Source organism: Saccostrea cucullata, unplaced genomic scaffold, assembly GCF_032062105.1.
Source record: "Saccostrea cucullata isolate Sc308-1 unplaced genomic scaffold, CSIRO_AGI_Scuc_v1 ctg1177, whole genome shotgun sequence".
Classification (NCBI taxonomy): domain Eukaryota; kingdom Metazoa; phylum Mollusca; class Bivalvia; order Ostreida; family Ostreidae; genus Saccostrea; species Saccostrea cuccullata.
In genome coordinates, this window is record NW_026924569.1 from 171289 (window position 1) to 192337 (window position 21049).

Below are 21049 nucleotides of genomic sequence, written 5' to 3' on the forward strand. Positions count from 1 at the left end.
CATCATGAGAAAAGGGCCCTTATTTTTTGACGTCACAATGCTCAGAAAACGACGTCAAAGTCGCTGTAATGTAAACACGGAAGTAATTTTTGTTGACTGCATTTTGTAAACAAAAAATAAAATTGAATTTCAAAGTGTAACAAGAATTTGAAACTTGATGCGGACATTTTTCAATAGGTATATGATATTATTACAATTTAGTACGCAAATTTATTCATAATTTTGTTAAAGTATTTAACTTGATGTTTATATACGGGGCATTGGACATGAACATTGCTAGCTCTGGAACAGCGATTAAAACGATGTCTATGCATGACTAAATTAAAGATGCTGCATTGTTCTTTTCTGAACAATTTACAAATGCTTAAATTTGTATTCGTGTTAAGAAGTCTTTATATTAAAAGGTATATTCCATATACATATATTTTTTTAGAGAGAGAGAGAGAGAGAAGAGCGAGCGAGAGATCTATGCACATATAGTAATTACCGTTCTTATAAGCGCCTCTTTTTTCTTGATAAATATATACAATAATTCAAAACGTATTTAGCCATTTTAATTTTAATCCATAGTTAATCATACTGATGTATCCCGATAGCCAGCCTTCGGTGAAATATCGATTTTAAATTGTGTGTTTAAAAAAAAGAGGGGGGAGGGGGGGTAAGAAGACAAGCCAAAAAAAAAATCTCCGAATAAAAAACCGGCAAAAGTTAAAGCTAACAAACATAATCCATCGTTGATTGAATTTAGATACTGGTAACATGGGAGATCCAAACCTTCTACATCAACAATAAATATTTTTTTAAACAATTTTAACAGTAATAAAATATGCTAAGGAAAAAATACGGATGATGGGGATGCCACGAAAATTTTGCTAAAATTAAATTTGTTTCAAAAACTAATTTAAAATGATCAAATAAATATATTCAAAGGAATTGAATGGTAGAAATTTCTAAAATTGTTCAGATGAAATGAATGAATGAAAACCTTCTGGAACCGATTTTGCAATATGTTAAGAAATCAAACACAGCTATTGTAAACTTTTCCCAAAAGCATTATACCCAATGTTGAAGAAATAACAATTTTACATCGACAGTGATATTATGAATGAGGATATTTATAAACCAAAAGGAAAAAAAAACTATAGATTAAGCAAAAAGACGTACGAATTTCTGGATAATACCGGATATATGGCTACATCTCTTTATAGAATCAGTGAAAAGCAAAAAGTATGTGACAAATTGTATGGCATGCCAAATTCACAAAAATGAGCAAAACATAGTTTCACAGTTGATAAACTAGGTTTATCGGTTGTAAACTATAGTTTACGGACTGTTAACTATAGTTAACAACGTTAATCTATATTTTACATCTGTAAACTATAGTTAACGCGATAATCTATGTTTCGCAACCGTAAACTATACTTAACACCAAAAACAATCATTTGCGATCGCAAAACATAGACTATCTGATAAACACAGTTTCACGATTGTAAACTATGGTTTACAACTCTTTACTATAGTTAATGATCGTAAATTATAGTTTACAGACGGGTCCTTCTCAGATATGAGGAAATAATAATGTCCATCACTTTTTAAATTTTGTTTTTTCATAAAATGTTTGTGAAGTTTAATAAATGTTTTCAATGTGTATGTTTTTATGTATAGAGACATATAACACAGTGTGCTGTTTTTATACCAGAAACAGTATCCAAAATATGTATTTGAAAATTGAATTGTCAAGAAATATGGGCAACCATTTTGGGTTGCAAATGAGTGCACATAAACCATGACCAGATTTTTCCAAGTTTAATGCATTTTTAAAGAAATTAATTTTTGACTGTTAATTCTATTAATAATTTATTGTAAAATTTACTGTAAAAAAATAAACAGATCTATCAACAGTACTATAACAAGAGGCCAAGGGGCCACATCGCTCACCTGAGCAATTGGCTAGAAAAAAGCACATATCAGATCAGAACTGAAAGTTAACTGAGGGTGGGGAGGGGGAAGGGGACTTGAATTTTAACCCCCCAGGGAGTCATGATTAGAACAAACTAGAATCTACAATACCTGAGGATGATTCCTTATAAATATCACTAAGCTTTGAAGTAATTGAAAAGATTTTAAAAGGTTTCCCTATATATTCCTATTTAAAACTTTTTCGGCCATTTGCCCCCCCCCCCCTACCCCCTGGGGGTCATGATTTGAACAAACTTGAATCTACACTACCTGAAGATGATTCCACTTAAGTTTCATCTTTCCTGTCTCAATGGTTCTTGAAAAGAAGATTTTTAAAGATTTCTCCTATATATTCTTATGTAAAACTTTGATCGGCCAAATGGCCCCACCCTACCCCTGGGGTTATGATTTGAACAAACTTGAATCTACACTACCTGAGGATGATTCCACATGTGTTTCATCTTTCCTGCCCCAGTGGTTCTTGAGAAGAAGATTTATGAAGATTTTTCCTATATATTCCAATGTAAAACTTGGATCGGCCATTTTGGCCCCACCCTACCCCCGGGGGTCATGATTTGAAGAAACTTGAATCTACACTACCTGAAGATGATTCCACATGACTTTCAATTTTCCTGGCTTAGTGGTTCTTGAGAAGAAGATTTTTTAAGATTTTTCCTATGTATTCTTATGTAAAACTTTGATCGGCCATTTTGGCCCCACCCTACCCCCGGGGGGTCATGATTTGAACAAATTTGAATCTACACTACCTGAGGATGATTCCACATGAGTTTCATCTTTCCTGGCCCTGTGGTTCTTGAGAAGAAGATTTTTTAAAAATGCCATTAATTTTTCTCTAATTCATAATTATCTCCCCTTGGAAAAGGGTCTGGCCCTTCATTTGAACAAACTTGAATCCCCTTTACCCAAGGATATTTGTAGCAAGTTTGGTTGAAATTGGCAAAGTGGTTCTTGAGAAGAAGATGAAAATGTGAAAAGTTTACAACAACAACAACGACAACGACGACAACGACAGACAACGGACAAATTTTGATCAGAAAAGCTCACTTGAGCCTTTGGCTCAGGTGAGCTAAAAATTCTTTTAAAAAGTGATGCATATGCCTATTACACATTCTGTCAAAATGAGATATTCTTGCAGGCATGAAATGTATCTGTTTAAATGATGATGGAATAAACAACTGTATGTTAATCAAAAAGTAATATCATTATAGAAGACAATTAGCACAAAAAAGCCTAAAACTGTACACTGAATCGGTTTTAAAACTCGTATTTTATTGGTGAACTCCAGTGTCGGTCAATTCCATAATAGGCGTACATACAGTCATAAATCGTCTAAACCTATCCGGAGGACGTTTTTATCCGGTGTCAGATTCGTCCGAGTCCAGTGTTATGTGTTCCACGTCATCGAAACCTGTCTAATTTGGGAACGCCAAACAATTATGGAGGTAAGTCTGATGTCGGTCAACTTTTCATCCAAGTGACTACCGTCACCGAAAAATAGTATAGTAGTTTTAGCGATAAGTAAATATTTGTGCTACATTAGAAGTTAGGATCACGAAAGGATTGATTCATAGAAAAAATTTAGGGGAAAACCACTTTTCTTCATCACTGCTCTGTGTATGTTCAGAGTTGTCGAAGAACGGCAATTATAGTTTGACACATAAGATGTTTACGGACATTATCTTTTGACACGAAATATTCTTACTAGTAATATCCGTTCATGTTTTATTAATATTTGTAAATTTAAATTTTGATTAGAGGTAATGTTACATGTAAAATACTTTTTTTGATCCTTGTAGCAGTTTTTACAAATTTCAGTGCGTGTAGCGAGTATGTAATACATGAACTACGAAATTAAGATCGGAAATTATGTTTTGACAAAGTAAGCATGGCAACTAAAGTACGTCAAATGTAATAGACAAACAAATATGACTAAAATAAAAGAAGTAGGTTAATTTACACATGAAATAAATATGTCATATTTAAAGAAGTTTGTGTTTATGCGGATTTGTTAATTCAGATTTCTCTTCTGTAAACAATGATTTAAACCAGAAGTCTCTGTCGAGACTGTAGCTCTACTGGTTTATACTTAAAACAAAGGAAGAGAAAAGTAGCAGTTGGGACTTGAGACTTTAAATCAGCAATAAATAGAAAAATGATCCTTGCCACTCATCAAAATAAAAACCAATGCACAGAATTATGTATCTTAGTACAGTCTACTTGTGTGCCAAGTTATACTGAAATCAGACCAAAACTGCAGGAGGAGTAGCATTTTGAAAGAATTTCACAGAAATTTCTATTTTTAGTAACCATGGCAACATTGTTCATCAAAATCAAAAACCGATGCACAGAATTATGTATCTTAGTGTAGTCTACTTGTATGCCAAGTTATATCAAAATCAGACCAAAACTGTAGGAGGAGTAGCATTTTGAAAGAATTTCACAGAAATTTCTATTTTTAGTAACCACGGCAACACCGTTTATCGAAATCAAAAACCGATGCACAGAATTATGTATCTTAGTGTAGTCTACTTGTGTGCCAAGTTATACTGAAATCAGACCAAATCTGTAGGAGGAGTAGCATTTTGAAAGAATTTCAAAGAAATTTCTATTTTTAGTAACCAAGGCAACACCGTTCATCGAAATCAAAAACCGATGCACAGAATTATGTATCTTAGTGTAGTCTACTTGTGTGCCAAGTTATAATGAAATTGGACCAAAACTGTAGGAGGAGTAGCATTTTGAAAGAATTTCACAGAAATTTCTATTTTTAGTAACCACGGCAACACCGTTCATCGAAATCAAAAACCGATGCACAGAATTATGTATTTTAGTGTAGTCTACTTGTGTGCCAAGTAGTACTGAAATTGGACCAAAACTGTAGGAGGAGTAGCATTTTGAAAGAATTTCAAAGAAATTTCTATTTTTAGTAACCACGGCAACACCGTTCATCGAAATCAAAAACCGATGCACAGAATTATGTATCTTAGTGTAGTCTACTTTTGTGCCAAGTTATATTGAAATCAGACCAAAACTGTAGGAGGAGTAGCATTTTGAAAGAATTTCACAGAAATTTCTATTTTTAGTAACCACGGCAACACCGTTCATCAAAATCAAAAACCGATGCAAAAAATTATGTATCTTAGTGTAGTCTACTTGTGTGCCAAGTTATATTGAAATCAGACCAAAACTGTAGGAGGAGTAGCATTTTGAAAAATTGTTTACAGACAGACAGACAGACAAACGGACAGACAGACAGACGGACGGACGACGGACGCATTACTATCGCATAAGCTCTTCTGGTCTCTGACCAGTAGAGCTAAAAAACAATTACATAATATTCGGCAATTATATTGACAAAAAAGCATTTCTTTGCAATGTCAAGGATAATATCCTCCATGAGTACTATGGTCAATCGTAATTACCATCATACTCTAGTCTTCTTTTGTGTTTTTCATCTTAAAAAAAATATGCAAACATCATTAAGACACATTAAAATATGTTTTTATTGTGTATATTTACTGTCAAAAAATATATTTTTGAACTTCATTCGACCAAAGTACAACTTAGTGTTTGGAAATTATTTTGAGAAGACTATCCAGTCAAAAGTAATTTCCAAATAAAGAAATGTTATTTGGCCATTAGAAATTTTATGCATAAAAGTTTGCATTGTTTTTTTAATTGAGGGGTTTTTAAAAAACAAATATAAACACAGAAAAATTGGTCTACAAAGTAACAATCTTCTTTCTGACAATTTTTTCATGTTGGAAATTACGCTTGACATAATACAATATTCCATTATAAGTGAAATCTTCTTAGATAAAAATACTTAAAAAAACGATCAGTGACTTTCAAAGTAATGAGAATATTTCATAAGAATACATTTATCTTACAGTCTGAGTCTTTTCATAAGCTTCGTAAGCGGAAACCAAAAGAAGCAAGCATATCAACAAGTAGCAGAACTTGTCGACTTACTGCGGCTGAGAGAGCCAAAAGGTGAAAACATCTTAAAAGAATAAGATTTTAGAAATATTAATTAGCACATCAGTCCTTATAATAAGTGATATGCATTTATTTTACATGCAATTTAAGACAGTGCACATTTATACTCTATGTATACAAATAAAAATTTGGATCTTATCAGATATAGAGACCAAAGAAAAAATGACCCTATCTTCAAAGAAAAAGAAAGGCTTAGAAAAAAAATTGCTTGGTGCCAAAGAACACAAGAACAGAAAGAAAGAAATAGAGAACAAAATAGAAAGAATCAGCAAAGGTAAATAAAAAGGAGGAAATTTCAGTGGTGTAAATAAGTTTGAATAATTATCCTATAAATGTCTGTGTGTATGTTGCATTTTCAGATCATGCTGAATTCTCTTTGATCTTGGTATACACACACAAAACAAAGTGGTCTAACCTTATAATTGCCGTACATGTTTTTTTTTATTTTGGGAACAATGAAAGTTTTGAAAATTGTAGATACCGTGAACGACAGAAAGGTAAGGGGATGGAAACTAAAAAGAAAGTCTCCAAAGTGCTGACAAGGAAAGAGAGAGAAAAGCAATGGCAGTATTGGAGAATAAAACAAAAAGAATCCAGAGAAAGAAGACACCCACAGAAAATAAGAAGAAAGAAGGAGAAAGACAGGGAAAGGCAAAGGAAAAAAAGATTGACTATTAAGCTTCAAGCTGTGGAAAAAAGAGCTAAAAAGTTCACACCACAGAAAATTAAAGTTAAACAAACCATTCTTGACAGCATCAAAGGTAATGCCATAGCAAGAAAAAAAGCTGCCAAAAAGTTAGCATTTTTAAAAACATCCCGTTTAAACAAATTTGCCAGTACATGCTTAGGAATCAGCCAGTCTTATTTAAGCAAGCTCTCAAAGCAGGAAGAAAACCACACAAGGAAGACAAGGAAGGATAAAACATCAGCTGAGACTACAAAAAACATAGAAAATTTCTTCAGACAAGGAGACATTTCAACAAATCTACCCGATTCAAAAAGAATAAAAGCTAACCTTGAAGAGAGAAGGGTCCTTAATAGAACATTGAAAGAATCCTATCGAGAATTTAGGGAAAATAATGCAGATGAAGTAAGTTTTGCCACATTTGCTCGGTTGAAACCCCGGCAATGTAGAAACCACTTGTAAAAGGAAATGGAATGCATGTTTGTGTGAGATGTGTACAAATGTTGATCTGAAAATACAGTCCTTATCACAGCTGGCTGCAACATTTAAGATTAATGTAAAAGTAGACAGCAAGTATGAAGCAGTGGAAAAGACAATGTGTGAAAGAGAACCAGATGAGAAATGGCATAAAAAAGAATGCATAGAAAGAGAATGTGTTGCCTGTGGCACTGATGGGATTGTTGCTTTCTTTTCACCACTCATGCGAGAAGCGACAAACAAGAAAGTGAAATATATAAAGTGGGAAAGGATGACAAAGGTGAGGAATGGAAAAACAGTGACGCAGATTATACCTAAGACCCATGAAAAGAGTGCTACTGAAGTTGTGTTGGATCTTGCCAAAGAGTTGGAAAAACTTGCTGTCCATTTATTTGTTGCTGCTTGGCAGCAAAACCAGTTTTCACAGCTGTTAAAGAGGGTACCTTCCAACTGGGTTGTCCTAAACATGGATTTTTCTGAGAATTATGCTTGTCTGAACCAAAATGAAGTTCAAAGTGCCCACTGGGGACATAACAATGTTACCATTCATCCAACAGTTGCATATTACAGATGTCCCAAAGAAAACTGTAATGATGTTATACAGGAGGCCCTAATATTTGTGTCAGATGATCTCCAGCATGATTCTCATGCAGTTGCCACTTTTGTGTCTGTTGCCAATGAACATTTACAGCAAAACAGAGGTTTGGTGATTGAAAAAGAAATACAGTTCACAGACGGATGTGCTGCACAATATAAATCCAAAACACCATTCACTGATATATCTTACAGCAACGAGGATTATGGATTTTCTGTGGAAAGGCACTTTTATGGTTCACGTCACGGAAAAAGCCCTTCCGATGGTGCAGGAGTGGTAGTGAAGTTGGGAGCAAGAAGGGCAGTGATGGGGATGAATTTTGTAATCAACAATGCAGAGGATTTCTTCCTATTTGGTAAGGAGAAGCTTGAAACCACAGATGAAAAAAATGACCATATACCGTAATTTTCGGATTATAGGTCGGTACTTTTTTTCTCAGAGCCGCTGAGGTCGACCAATATACGATTTTGACCTTTCTAAGGCTCAAGTTTACGAAAAATGCCCCAAAATCAATAAAATTTACGTCAATTTCAAAGCAAATCTGTGCAACTTTCATAACTTTTTTCATTATTTTACGCAGAAAAATTAATGCCCAGGTAAACAATAAAATATTTATTCTATAGCTTTCTTACAAAATAAATTCCATTACATATCCGTTGATGACAAAGGAAAAAACTGTGCTTTATCAAAAAAATAATTCCTCAACGTGTTATCCATTGCCATCATGCGGTAGCCATCTTGTGAAGTTAGGAAGTCGCTACCGTTTACTAAAAGTAAAACCCCAACCGTATCAAAATTTAAAATACGGAAAAATTTTCAAGATTTTACCATTTATTAGTAGATAAATTGAAATAGTATTAATTTTATTTATTGTGACAGTCTTATATTTATTTAAGTGTAAAATGGGTGAAATAAATTGTTGCCAGTCAATTCCTAAATTTAATTACCAAATAAACCGATAGTCATTACTATATATTTTTTTTATTTTATTTAATTATAATACCGGTCAAACGAATTAGCGCTATACAAAGATTGGCTTCTAACAGAATTTTAATTGTCTCACAGATAAAAGGATTTACACTGTGTGTACACGCAAAGGTTTTAACACCTGTGTTGGTTTAATACCCGCAGGGCATGATTAGCAAATCCACGTGCCGTTATAGGGTATTAGTGTTACACATCATTGAACAAACAAAGCCATGAAATTCATAATGACGGTCAAATTGTGAATGTACCGGTACTCTCAATTAAATATATAATTAAACTTATAGCGTGGTTCTTTACTGTTGCTTTATATATACATTCAATGGTCGTTTGCGGGTTTTAGCAAATCCCTGAAGAACAAAACTTAAAATGGCGGACATCGAAGTGATTGTCGTCCACCGGTAAATAATGTCTGAATAAAATATATTAGGAATGTGTCCAAGTTGTTCTGAAATCAGACTGATTATTCTTTGTTCTCGGGTATTTCCCGAATTATAGCTGTAAAATAAGAACGTATTTACGTGTTATTTATGCCTCTGGTTTAACAACAGTATGAAACTACGGATGCATTGAACAGGCAAGTTGGAGAAAAATAAGTAGTAACACAATTCAACGAAGTTTTAACTACATTTAAAAAAAAAAAAAAATACATGTTTGTTTTCTTGATACGTTCATGTCACGGAATAACCCCGGTAATTCTAGAGGTTTACCTGTTCTGATACGTTGTATCTGCGTAAGAATCTTTAGAAAACGGGAAACAAAGCCTCGTCCTATATAGTAAGTTCGTCCTATCTTAGAATTTTTCAAAAGTTAAGGCTGAAAATGAGCCTTTCGACCTATATACCCCATAGACCTATGACCCGAAAATTACGGTACATCACAAAAGGACTTTTTTCCTCATTAGAAACATTAATAGAAACCGCCCAAATAGAAGCAAAACCAAAACTGTACATGGAACTCGCAAATTACAGTGTGTTAAATCAACTGAAGAGAAGTACTTACTCTCTACTTACAAGAAATCTGTCATGTTTTTGTAAAGTATGTGTGGGTGATGAAGGAGAAGATGCAGTTCAATGCGAAAATTCTGAAGTTGTTGATCAGTGGACAGTTCAGGACTTAAAACATACTGTTCCCGGAGTTGATGCACATCAAACCAGAGGTCGTGGGAGAGAAAGAGGAGCAAGGACTAGAGGGGAAGGTAGAGGAATAAGGACTAGAGGGGGAGATAGAGGAGTAAGGACTAGAGGGAGAGGTAGAGGAGTAAGGACCAGGGGAGGAGGAAGAGTAGCTAGAACTAGAGGAGGCGGGAGAAGAAATTCAGAAAGTGAAGAATCCTTTGTAGAAGGTGAGTTCGGAATTTACATGTTGACTTTTCTTTTATATATACAATCAATCTAGTCTGTTATATAAATGCATCTTGTATTTACCTTAGATTCTGACATGTCTTGATAGTGGGGGAGATAGAGGAGCAAAGACTAGAAAGGCAGGAAGAGGAGATAGATCTAGAGGGAGAGGTAGAGGAGTAAGGACCAGGGGAGGAGGAAGAGTAGCTAAAACTAGAGGAGGCAGGAGAAGAAGAAATTCAGAAAGTGAAGAATCCTTTGCAGAAGGTGAGCTGGGAATTTACATGTTGACTTTTCTTTAACCTATATAATCAACTGTAAGCCTAGTTTTTCATAGATCCATCTTGTATTTACCTTAGATTCTGATGTTTCTGATAATGAGGGAGATAGAGGAGCAAGGACTAGAAGAGGAGGAGGAGTAGCTAGAACTAGAGGAGAAGGGACAAGAAGAGGTTCAGAAAGTGAAGAATCCTTTGTAGAAGGTGAGTTCGGAATTTACATGTTGACTTTTCTTTTATATATACAATCAATCTTGTCTGTTATATAAATGCATCTTGTATTTACCTTAGATTCTGACATGTCTGATAGTGGGGGAGATAGAGGAGCAAAGACTAGAGGGGCAGGAAGAGGAGATAGATCTAGAGGGAGAGGTAGAGGAGTAAGAACTAGACGAGAAAGAAGAAGGAATAGTTCAGAAAGTGAAGAATGCTTTGTAGAAGGTGAGTTAGCAATTTACATATTGACTTTTCTTAGCTATACAATTGAACTATAAGCTGAGTGTTTCATACATGTATCTTGTATTTACCTTAGATTCTGATGTTTCGGACAATTTTTCAGTCAAGTCAAGTCCCATCAGTAGAGCTCTGATGCAACAAGACAGGTACGATAGTTCTTTTAGCAGAGAAACTTGTACTTTTCAGCCTCTGCTTTGCTCATTTCAATATTATTCATATAGTTTTCAGCTCTTGTGTCAAGGATTTAGCTACAAACTGGATTTATTTTGTAGTGATTATGTACATGACAGTGAGAAGGATATTTTGCAAAATATCTCGGGACTTTCAGCCATAATTGCTGCTCTTGACAAGGTACATTTCCAGCTGATTTGGTGACATTAGAGGTGTTAAGTTGGCCAGTTTGTTTAATTCAAACTCATTTGCTTATTAAAACAAATAGTTTCTTGTATTGCCAAGAAAACTAGCTTAATATTCAATTTTGATGTGCAATGTTTTGTCTTGTTTTCAGGATGAGGGCTCTATATCTCCTGTCTTCATGAATGAACCTACCCCTCTAGTTATACAGGAATATATTCCTCTCCTTGCTGTCCAGGAACAAAAGGATCAGGAACTGTCTGAACAAATGCCTTATGTTGAGGAAGCTGTCCTTCTTGATGTTGAGGAACCTGTCCTTCCTGTTCAGGAACACATGGATCAAGAACATATGACTGTTGATGAACCCGTCCCTCCTTATGTTGAGAAACCTGTCCTCCCTGACCAGGAACACATGGATCAGGAACATATTCCATATGGTGAGGAACCTGTCTTCCCTCTTAAGGAACACATAGATCAGAAACATATTCCTGATACTGAGGAACCTGTCCTCCCTGATATTGAGGAACCAGTCCTCCCTGACCAGGAACACATGGATCAGGGACATATTCCTGATGCTGAGGAACCTGTCCTCCCTGATGTTGAGGAACCAGTCCTCCCTGACCAGGAACACATGGATCAGGGACATATTCCTGATGCTGAGGAACCTGTCCTCCCTGATGTTGAGGAACCTGTCCTCCCTGACCAGGAACACATGGATCAGAAACATATTCCTTTTGCTAAGGAACCTATCCTCCCTATTCAGGAACACATGGATCAGGAATGTTTGCCTGTTATTGAGGAACCTGTCCTCCCTATTCAGGAACACACGGATCAGGAACATATGCCTGATGTTGAGGAACCTATCCTCCCTGACCAGGAACACATTGATAAGGAACATATGCCTGATGTTGAGGAACCTATCCTCCTTGACCAGGAACACATTGATAAGGAACATATGCCTGATGTTGAGGAACCTATCCTCCTTGACCAGGAACACATTGATAAGGAACATATGCCTGATGTTGAGGAACCTATCCTCCTTGACCAGGAACACATTGATAAGGAACATATGCCTGATGTTGAGGAACCTATCCTCCTTGACCAGGAACACATTGATAAGGAACATATGCCTGATGTTGAGGAACCTATCCTCCCTGACCAGGAACACATTGATAAGGAACATATGCCTGATGTTGAGGAACCTATCCTCCCTGACCAGGAACACATTGATAAGGAATGTATGCCTGATGTTGTCAAGGAACCTGCCCTCCTTGATGTTGAGGAACCTGTCCTCCCTGTCCAGGAGAATAAATTGAAGAAAAGGTGCTAAAATAATCTTGTTTAAATACTGTCATACTTGCTTTAAATGGGCATTGCTCAGAATCATAATAATATCATCTGTGATATGAATTTGAAATCATATTTCTTCTAGTTACAATCCTGGACAATATGTTCTGATTGACCATGGTTTAAGTTCTTTGCCTGCTGTGGTAAATAAGTCCATTCCTGTTCTGAAACTTGTTAGCTTTATTTTATTCTTTTGACCTTAAAAAAAAATTGATACTATTCATTCTTTTTTTTTTTTTTTGTTCAAAGCTGTTTATTTGTTGTTGTTTTATTCTACATATTTTTTTTTTGTTTTGCATGCAAAAGGTCCAATAAAGGTTATACTACATTGAAAAATGTAACACATAAACAAATAATTTGCTGTTCTTATGCAAATATTTTACAGAGTGGTAAAATATTAAAAAATCAATTTTTTTTTCAAAAGTGCTGAATTGTAGATCGTTGCAGTTTACAATTCATTTCATATATCATGTAAACACATATTAATCAACATTTTCACAATTTAGGTTCAAGAATGGCCCTTCGTTCTTTTCTTCTCTAAAAAGGGAAAGAATTTGTGGACAGAAGGAGACATTCCACACGGACCATTGACCCACCAGATGTTCAAATTCTAGGTTTTACTATCTGTTTAATGGTAAGTGAAAATAAGTTTACTAAATTGTGTGTAAATACACATCATAAAATAAAATATATTACATATTTCCTTTTTATCCTCTTGAATTGATCATTGAAGTTTACAATTTGAAACTTTTTTTATATTTCAGGTTTGTGATGAAGGAAGAAATAAAAAAAAAGTTGAACATTTAATTGATTTTAAAGAATTAAAAATAAAAACAGTTGAACATTTGTTTGCTTTTGTTTATTTGCCCTTTACTGATATTTCATATTTTCCTTTATTAAAGCATTTATTCATATATACAAGACAGCAAATTGAAAATTGTCAAAGTGTTCAAGTAATAGACATCACAAAAGATGATAATTGTCAAAGTGTCAAGAGTAATTTCCAAACATACAAAGTTCTGATTAATGCATAATATTTATTATTTCAACTATGTATAGAGAATAAGAAAATTAATTAAAGACCTAATAAATATTATTTAATTTTTGTCTTACATCTTTGTGCTATGTGAAACAAAAATTAAAAATATTGTCCTCTTTATCAGTAATATCCATCACTTTTTTTAAACCAGCAAATAAACAAAATGGCAATTTCTTTCCTTTAAAATTTTTAGTTTATTGTTTGAGAAAGAAATTTGCTTTGTGAAAACATGATTGTGACTGTGAAAAAGTCTGTAAATAAACAAAAATGGAAGAAATTGAATGTCAATGTAACAGGCATCACTTTTTAGTCACTTAATTTAAAAGATGTATAATTAATAAAATATGCTAACAACTATCTTTTCCTTTTCATTCTCTTAAAATTTAAGCTTTCCTGAAGTGTTTACAATGAAAATTAAGAAATTTCATGACCATTTCAAATTCAAAATAAAATTTCCTAAAACCTGAGAAGGACCCACACGTGAATCTATGTTTATCAGCAAAATCTATAGTTAACGTTTTATTACAGACAGATAAACTTAGATTAGCATTCGTAAACTATAGTTAACAACCGTTAAATATAGTTTTACTAATGAAAACTATACTTAACGAATTGTAAACTATAGTTCACAATTTATAAACCATAGTTTACAGTCGATAAACCTAGTTTATCAATTGTGAAACCATGTTAAGCACGCCAAATTCACAAAAATGAGCTGATCATAGTTTCACAGTCGATAAACTAGGTTTATCGGTTGTAAACTATAGTTTACGGACTGTTAACTATAGTTAACAACGTTAATCTATATTTTGCATTTGTAAACCATAGTTAACGTGATAATCTATGTTTCACAACCATTAATTATACTTAACACCAAAAACAATCATTTGCGATCGCAAAACATAGATTATCTGATAAATACAGTTTCACGATTTGTAAACTATGGTTTACAACTCTTCACTATAGTTATCGATCGTAAATTATAGTTTACAGACGTGAATCTATGTTTATCAGCAAAATCTATAGTTAACGTTTTATTTCAGACAGATAAACTTAGATTAGCATTCGTAAACTATAGTTAACAACCGTTAAATATAGTTTTACAGATGAAAACTATACTTAACGAATCGTTAACTATAGTTTACGGTTTGTAAACTATACTTTACAGTCGATAAACCTAGTTTATCAATTGTGAAACTAGGTTTAGCTCATTTTTGTGAATTTGGCGTGCCATAAAATTGTTATATTATACTTCCATATAAATTAGTTGAATCTGATTTATCGAGAAACATCTGTTAAAAAACACTATTGCCCGCTGAATAATGAAGCCACGCCCTCCAGCCTAGCAACAGTCAACATTACTTGACGACGGGTGATATTCGTAAAAATAGCGACTGCGCAGAATTTAGGCGCACTGTTTACTGTTATATGTATTTGTATAAAATTCAGTATAATATAATAAATATAGCATGTAGTTAAGTGTAACTTTGAAAATTTTCACCCCTCGAAAACCATTGCGCCTTGGTTGACAATGTTTTTCTTGGGGTGAAATGCGCCTCGGTTGACAATGGTTTTCTTGGGGTGAAATTTTTCAATGTTACACTCAACTACATGCAATATTTATATAATGGGTGTTATTTCCAAAAGTTATGAAAATGTTTAAAATCTTTAAAAACTTTAATGAGTGTGAAATATATATCACTGCAGGCGCGTAGCATCGTTTTTGAAAGTGGGGGGGCCAGCCAGAGAAAAAATTTTTTTTTACTTACCTGAAAAAGTTTACAAGCAAAAAAAAAAATAAAAAAAAAAATAAAAAAAAAAAAGGAAAAAAATGCCCAAAGTCGAAAATCCTATTTTTCGTGGGAGGGGGGGGTAGGTAAACTTTTTCTCAGTGTAAACTACTTTCAGTACCAATTCTAATACTACATTTTCGGTAAAAGTGGGGGGGCCAACCAGGCTTTCTATTAACTTTTCCTATAGTATAAGTAAGGTTGGGAAAAAAAGTGGGGGGCAAGCCCCTCCCCCCCTGGCCCCCCCTGTTGCTACGCCCCTGCACTGACTATTGAATTCAGGATATGAAATAAATAAGTCACAATTTGCGTTGAAATCTGCAACTCTGATACATGTATCAAAATACCCCGCATATCTCTATATTAATTTCTTAGTTTCGTTGAAATCGAGATAAGACTTTATATCATAATCATTACATGACTCTATGGAAATTAATTAATAAACAAGCACAATTCTTTTTTTCTTTTAAAGAAAATATTGCCCATTACAGTCGCACGAAAGTAGCAACGAGGGTGGGGTCAGTGGTTTCAATAAGATTTTCAATAGAAGGAAAAATAGATGGAATAGCAGGAAACCAGTATCGGCGAGGGGTCTGGGGGGCCACCTTAGGCCCCCAGCGGGTCCAGGGCAGAGCCCTGGTAGGGGGCCCAGGGGGGCGAAGCCCCCCGTCCGAAAACGAAAATCAGCATTTTGGACTCATTTTTCTTACATCTAAGGCCATTAAAAAAGTACCATTTTTTCACATTCCTGTCACTATCAATTATTAAATTTTACCTAAAAGCCAACTACAGACCCTGAGACGTGCTACTACCCCACACGCTCGCTGCACGAACGGTACACGAACACTACACGGTTTGCACGAAACGCTGCACGGTTTACACGAAACGCTAAACGGTTTGCACGAAACGCTACACGGTTTACACGAAACGCTTTGCACGAAAGGCTGCACGAAACGCTTTGTACACGTTTCTCACACGATTGTGCACGATTCTCGCACGTTTTGGCCTCGGTTTGGATTTTTCTACTCGGAATATCTCAGGCATTTTTACCGCTTTATCATTAATTCAATGAAAATCTTTCTCAAAGCCACATTAAGCAGCTGTTTAAATTAAATTTAGTACACTCGTATTATATAAACCGATAGAAACATTTAATACTCTGTCAGTTGTAATTAATTGATAAATAATTGTCAATTCGAATTTATTTATTTATTTATCCAACTGTTTAAAAACGAAATGCCGATATCATGATTGACTGTTTTATAAAATACAACTTCTATATACATGTATTAGTCATTCATTTCAATGTAATATTTTTACGAGTGTAGTTTAATAAATTGATTTAATAAATTAAACACAAATTCGATTTCTTACCGCAGGAATATAAACTCATTGATTTTTAATAATATTGATTATATTGTGTTTGATTTCCGTAGGCGGATTATTTTTTGTGATTTTGATTTTAAATTATCAATAAAATTTGCCTACATACTCTACTAACGATTATTGATACATTTTTACAGATTTTTTTTTTATTTTACGCAAGCATAAATAATAGGAGGGAAACCGGTAAAGGGGGTGTGTGTAAAGTGATCTATTAATCTATTCTATTCTCTTTCTCTTTTTACATGGAGCTTATCAAATAACATCAGTATACCCATTATACTGTAAAATCCTTCATTTCAAAACAGGACTAAACGTATGTATATATGTGTACATTTATTAATAGTCGCGGCATTTGACTATGCATTTTACATACAATATAGATCGATCTTTACACCGGCATTCAGGTATTTTACAAGAAAACTGAAATATCTTAGATGAAATAAAAAGTGCGTGATTTATGAAACAAATAATATACAATTATTCATGATTTACTCCTAAGCTTTTCTTACATGATATTCATGAAAAGACTACCAAATCAGTTCTGTTTATTTTACTGTTTACGGCTAGAAATTCTGATTTACAAATAAAAGATGAAATCCGCTGATTTAAAAGTTGTACCCATTAAGTATTTATAGAACCATTTTATAAAAAAAAAAATCCAGTCGTAATTTTCAGGTGTCATTAAGCCGTGAACTCAACATGTACATATAGCAAAACAAGTTTTCAGTTGGCATGCACTCGAAGCCCGTGATCGCTGTTGTAAATGACCTTGATCACAGTTGAAAGGCGGAAAGAAGATTCCAATACATTTTTAAGGGGTGTATCTGCGCACACGTTTAACAAAGGATTTAAAAAAGAATAAAAAATTATGCATTTACCTAAAATAACATTAGATCGAAAGTTACAACAAAAAATGAAAGACTGTACTAGTAATTTAATTTAACACCCCCCCCCCCCCCTCGTTTATAAAGATGTGGTCGTCAGTGCATGTGATTTGAAATTATAAAACCCATTTATTTGACAATAATGAGCAACAAGTTTTATGTATTAAAATATATTGAATGACACATCGTTTCAAATGTAAAGAGAAAAGCGGAGTCCTGATATATTTTTGCGTTAAATTAAAAAAAAAATTCCGGTATTTCTTTCTTTCTTTGAGAAAAAAATATTTAAGAAGCCACGATCGCGTTGATGCATGTAGTATATTGAATTCAATGCCCTTAAAATTGTTGTACAAAGTTGATTTATTTGAACACATTTTCTATAGAAGGAAAAGAATTCAAACAAATATAAATTATACATTACCGTTTCATATCATTTTGTTGTTCCTTTTTTTTTTTTTTTTTGGTTTTTACTCCTATAATATCACAAGCATAACTAATTCAAAAATAAAATACTAATAGAATTTTACATCCTGACCCATCGATAGCCATATTTAAAATGAAACGACTTCCGAATGAATCTTACACGATTCTTGCACGAAAGTCGCACGTTTCTCACACGGTTCTAACACGAAAGTTGCACGTTTCTCACACGCTTTTCGCACGCTCGCTACACGGTTTGCACGAAACGCTTTGGAGCTTACACGAAACGCTGCACGGTTTACACGAAACGCTACACGGTTTGCACGAAACGCTGCACGTTTTACACGAAACGCTACACGGTTTGCACGAAACGGAAAGCGCACGAAAGCCACACGCTTTTTTGGGGTAGTAGCACGTCTCAGGGTCTGTAGAAAACAAATTTTTACCTTTTCACAGATTTGTTTGACAGATTTATGAAAGACTTAATTTTTTCTTCTGAAAACTAAGTGTATATAAAAACATATAGACAACATGTATTAAATTCTAGAACAGACAATTGTCTGTGGTAAAACATTATACTGGAAATTCTACAAAATTAGTCCTTTTCACATAAATTGGCTAGGACTTTTATTCAAAATTTTTAAAAAAATTATTAAGCTAAAAATTTAAGATTTTCAAAACACTTTGGTGATGAACAGTACCCTCCAAAAATGGAAAAATTCTGCAATATTGAGACTTTTCATAAAATAATCTTTAAATTGATTTATTTTTTTTGACGATTTTGTACAGATTGTCAGAACAAAAAAATTAAGAAAATGGAATTGGATACAAAATACTAGTCATTAAAACATTTCCAAATGAGAAAGGGATATACTTTTCCTGTATTTCAAGAGATCTTGCACGAATAAATGAGAATGAAATTTCGCATTTTCAGTTGGAGGAAATTTTGTAAGAATTTCTACGTCTGAGTCAAGATAAAAATATTAAGACTTTTATTCGTAATGATTACGCCTTGGCTTAACATATGAGATTTTGAGACTTTGTGGAAATCCTGTAAGAATTCATACATTTTTTCGTAAGGTCTTAATCACCGGGGAACCCCTCACGTAATATTGAGGCTGCCGCACAATCAATTTTCAATAGACAATTATAAAACACAAACAAATCTTTTCGGAAGGGACCATTTTTATACCTCTTAACGTATGTGATCTCAAACGCATGTGTTACAGCAGCAGCACGTTTCTCCACGACTTCGCTCAAATATTCGTTGTCCGCGACACCATTACATGACACTATCGATCTAATCAAACTTCCTTGAAAAAAGAGCGCAATCAAGGGAAGCTACTCTAGATCATGGAAATAGTTGCGGTAAAGGAAAATCTATGGATTTCACGTATCAGCACCGGAAAAATTCTTATGACGGAAATTTCATAGCCGGCAAAATTTCTCGTATAGACGGTTAATTTTGCCGGTTGCCGGCTCTTATTGAAAACACTGGGGGTTTAAATTGAAAGTCCCCCCTCCCCCCAACCTCCACACACACATACATAAACACTTTTTGTTGCAGCATAGTCAAATTCGTGCACTATAGGGCAAAAGAATAATGCAGTGTATTATGTTTGATTAAGAAAATTTGATACTGAAAGAAGACTGAACTACCCCCCCCCCCCCCCTTCCCAAACGGCGAAATTGGATTCGAGTTTCGACACCCACCCCCCCCCCCCCCCCTTTTTTTTTGGTTGAGTAGTTTTTAAAGTAAATTTTTTTTTCCAGGCTGAACCCTCCCCCTCTTTTTCAAACGAGTTGTGTGGGGACAGGCGAAGTTACGAGTCAAACGTTTTTTGATTTTGATATGTTTGGTATGTTCTGAAGTAATAACTAGTGTAAAAATGGTTTGCCTAAATATTTTCTGCGAAAGAGAGTCAGATTAGAGCGGTATATTATTACTTAATTAACAGCATCGCCTTATACAAAAAGCATTAACGTATGTTGGACGTAATAGTTCATTATTGGATAAGAAAATCGTATCGAAATGTGAAAAGCTTATTAGGTATCAAGTAAATAAGCCATTGTCATGGAGGAAAATGAATAGATGAATAGATTTTGCTTGTCAAGGAAAATATTAATTTGGTGGTTGAAAGTGCCCACAACTGAAAAAAATATAGCTGCTCCCATTTTTTTGAGATCATAGTACCGATCCTTCTAAGAAATATACAAATGTTGTGTTCAAGTGAAAAAGGGTACAGGTGCCACAAAAAAAAAAGGATTAATGTGCAGAAATATTTGTAACCGATTTTAATTGTGATTTACTTTTTTAAAAAATAAGAAGTTAAAAGACGGTTTCAATTTGAGGTATAAATTCAAAGAAAGTTTCAATTTAAGGTACCGTATTTGGGGGAATACAATACGCACTTTTTTCCTAAAATAAATTTCTGTGAGAAAGGGATGCATATTTTACATCACAATGGGATTTTGATAAGTTTTTCTTTCAGGTGAAACACCGCTATCATACGTACATACCGTAGTATTACCAAGAGACATATACAACTTCTTTTGTTTATTGTCATTTTTAAACTTCTGAAAGTTATTGTTGGAAGGTATGCTTGTTAAAAATAACACTTTCATAATATTTTGAAACTAAAATGACATGAAAAAGCAAGTTAAAATAATTTGAGCTCCATGTTTATCGTCTCCGTGTAGGCCGCCATTACCGATGCTATTTTAAGACGTTAACACATTCCTTTGTCACGTGCTTCCGTAATCATAGTACATATGCACTTTATCTGCCTGACAAAGTAATGTCATTTTTTAATGATATACAATAAAATAAAATTTTTATTTTAGTTTTTAAATAACTCAGTGAAAATTCACTGCAACACAAACACCCCTTTATACGTCCCAATGAAAGGAAGCTAATGTCGTGACACACGTGCGCTGGTCACTTGATAATTATCTCTCAACACCCGTTACACCCCTCCGGGCAATTACTTGTCTACCGACTCCAAAGCAATGTTTCTACAGTTATAGCGATG

At 34.2% G+C, this 21049-nt stretch overlaps 1 protein-coding gene across 1 annotated transcript in view; it reads right to left on the minus strand.

The window, feature by feature from the left end:
• Positions 1–21049, minus strand: part of LOC134266728 (dynein axonemal heavy chain 8-like) — a gene marked incomplete at its 5' end in the record, with an annotated part of 101370 nt that overhangs the window by 37007 nt on the left and 43314 nt on the right. The gene's annotated exons all lie outside the window — the stretch shown is intronic.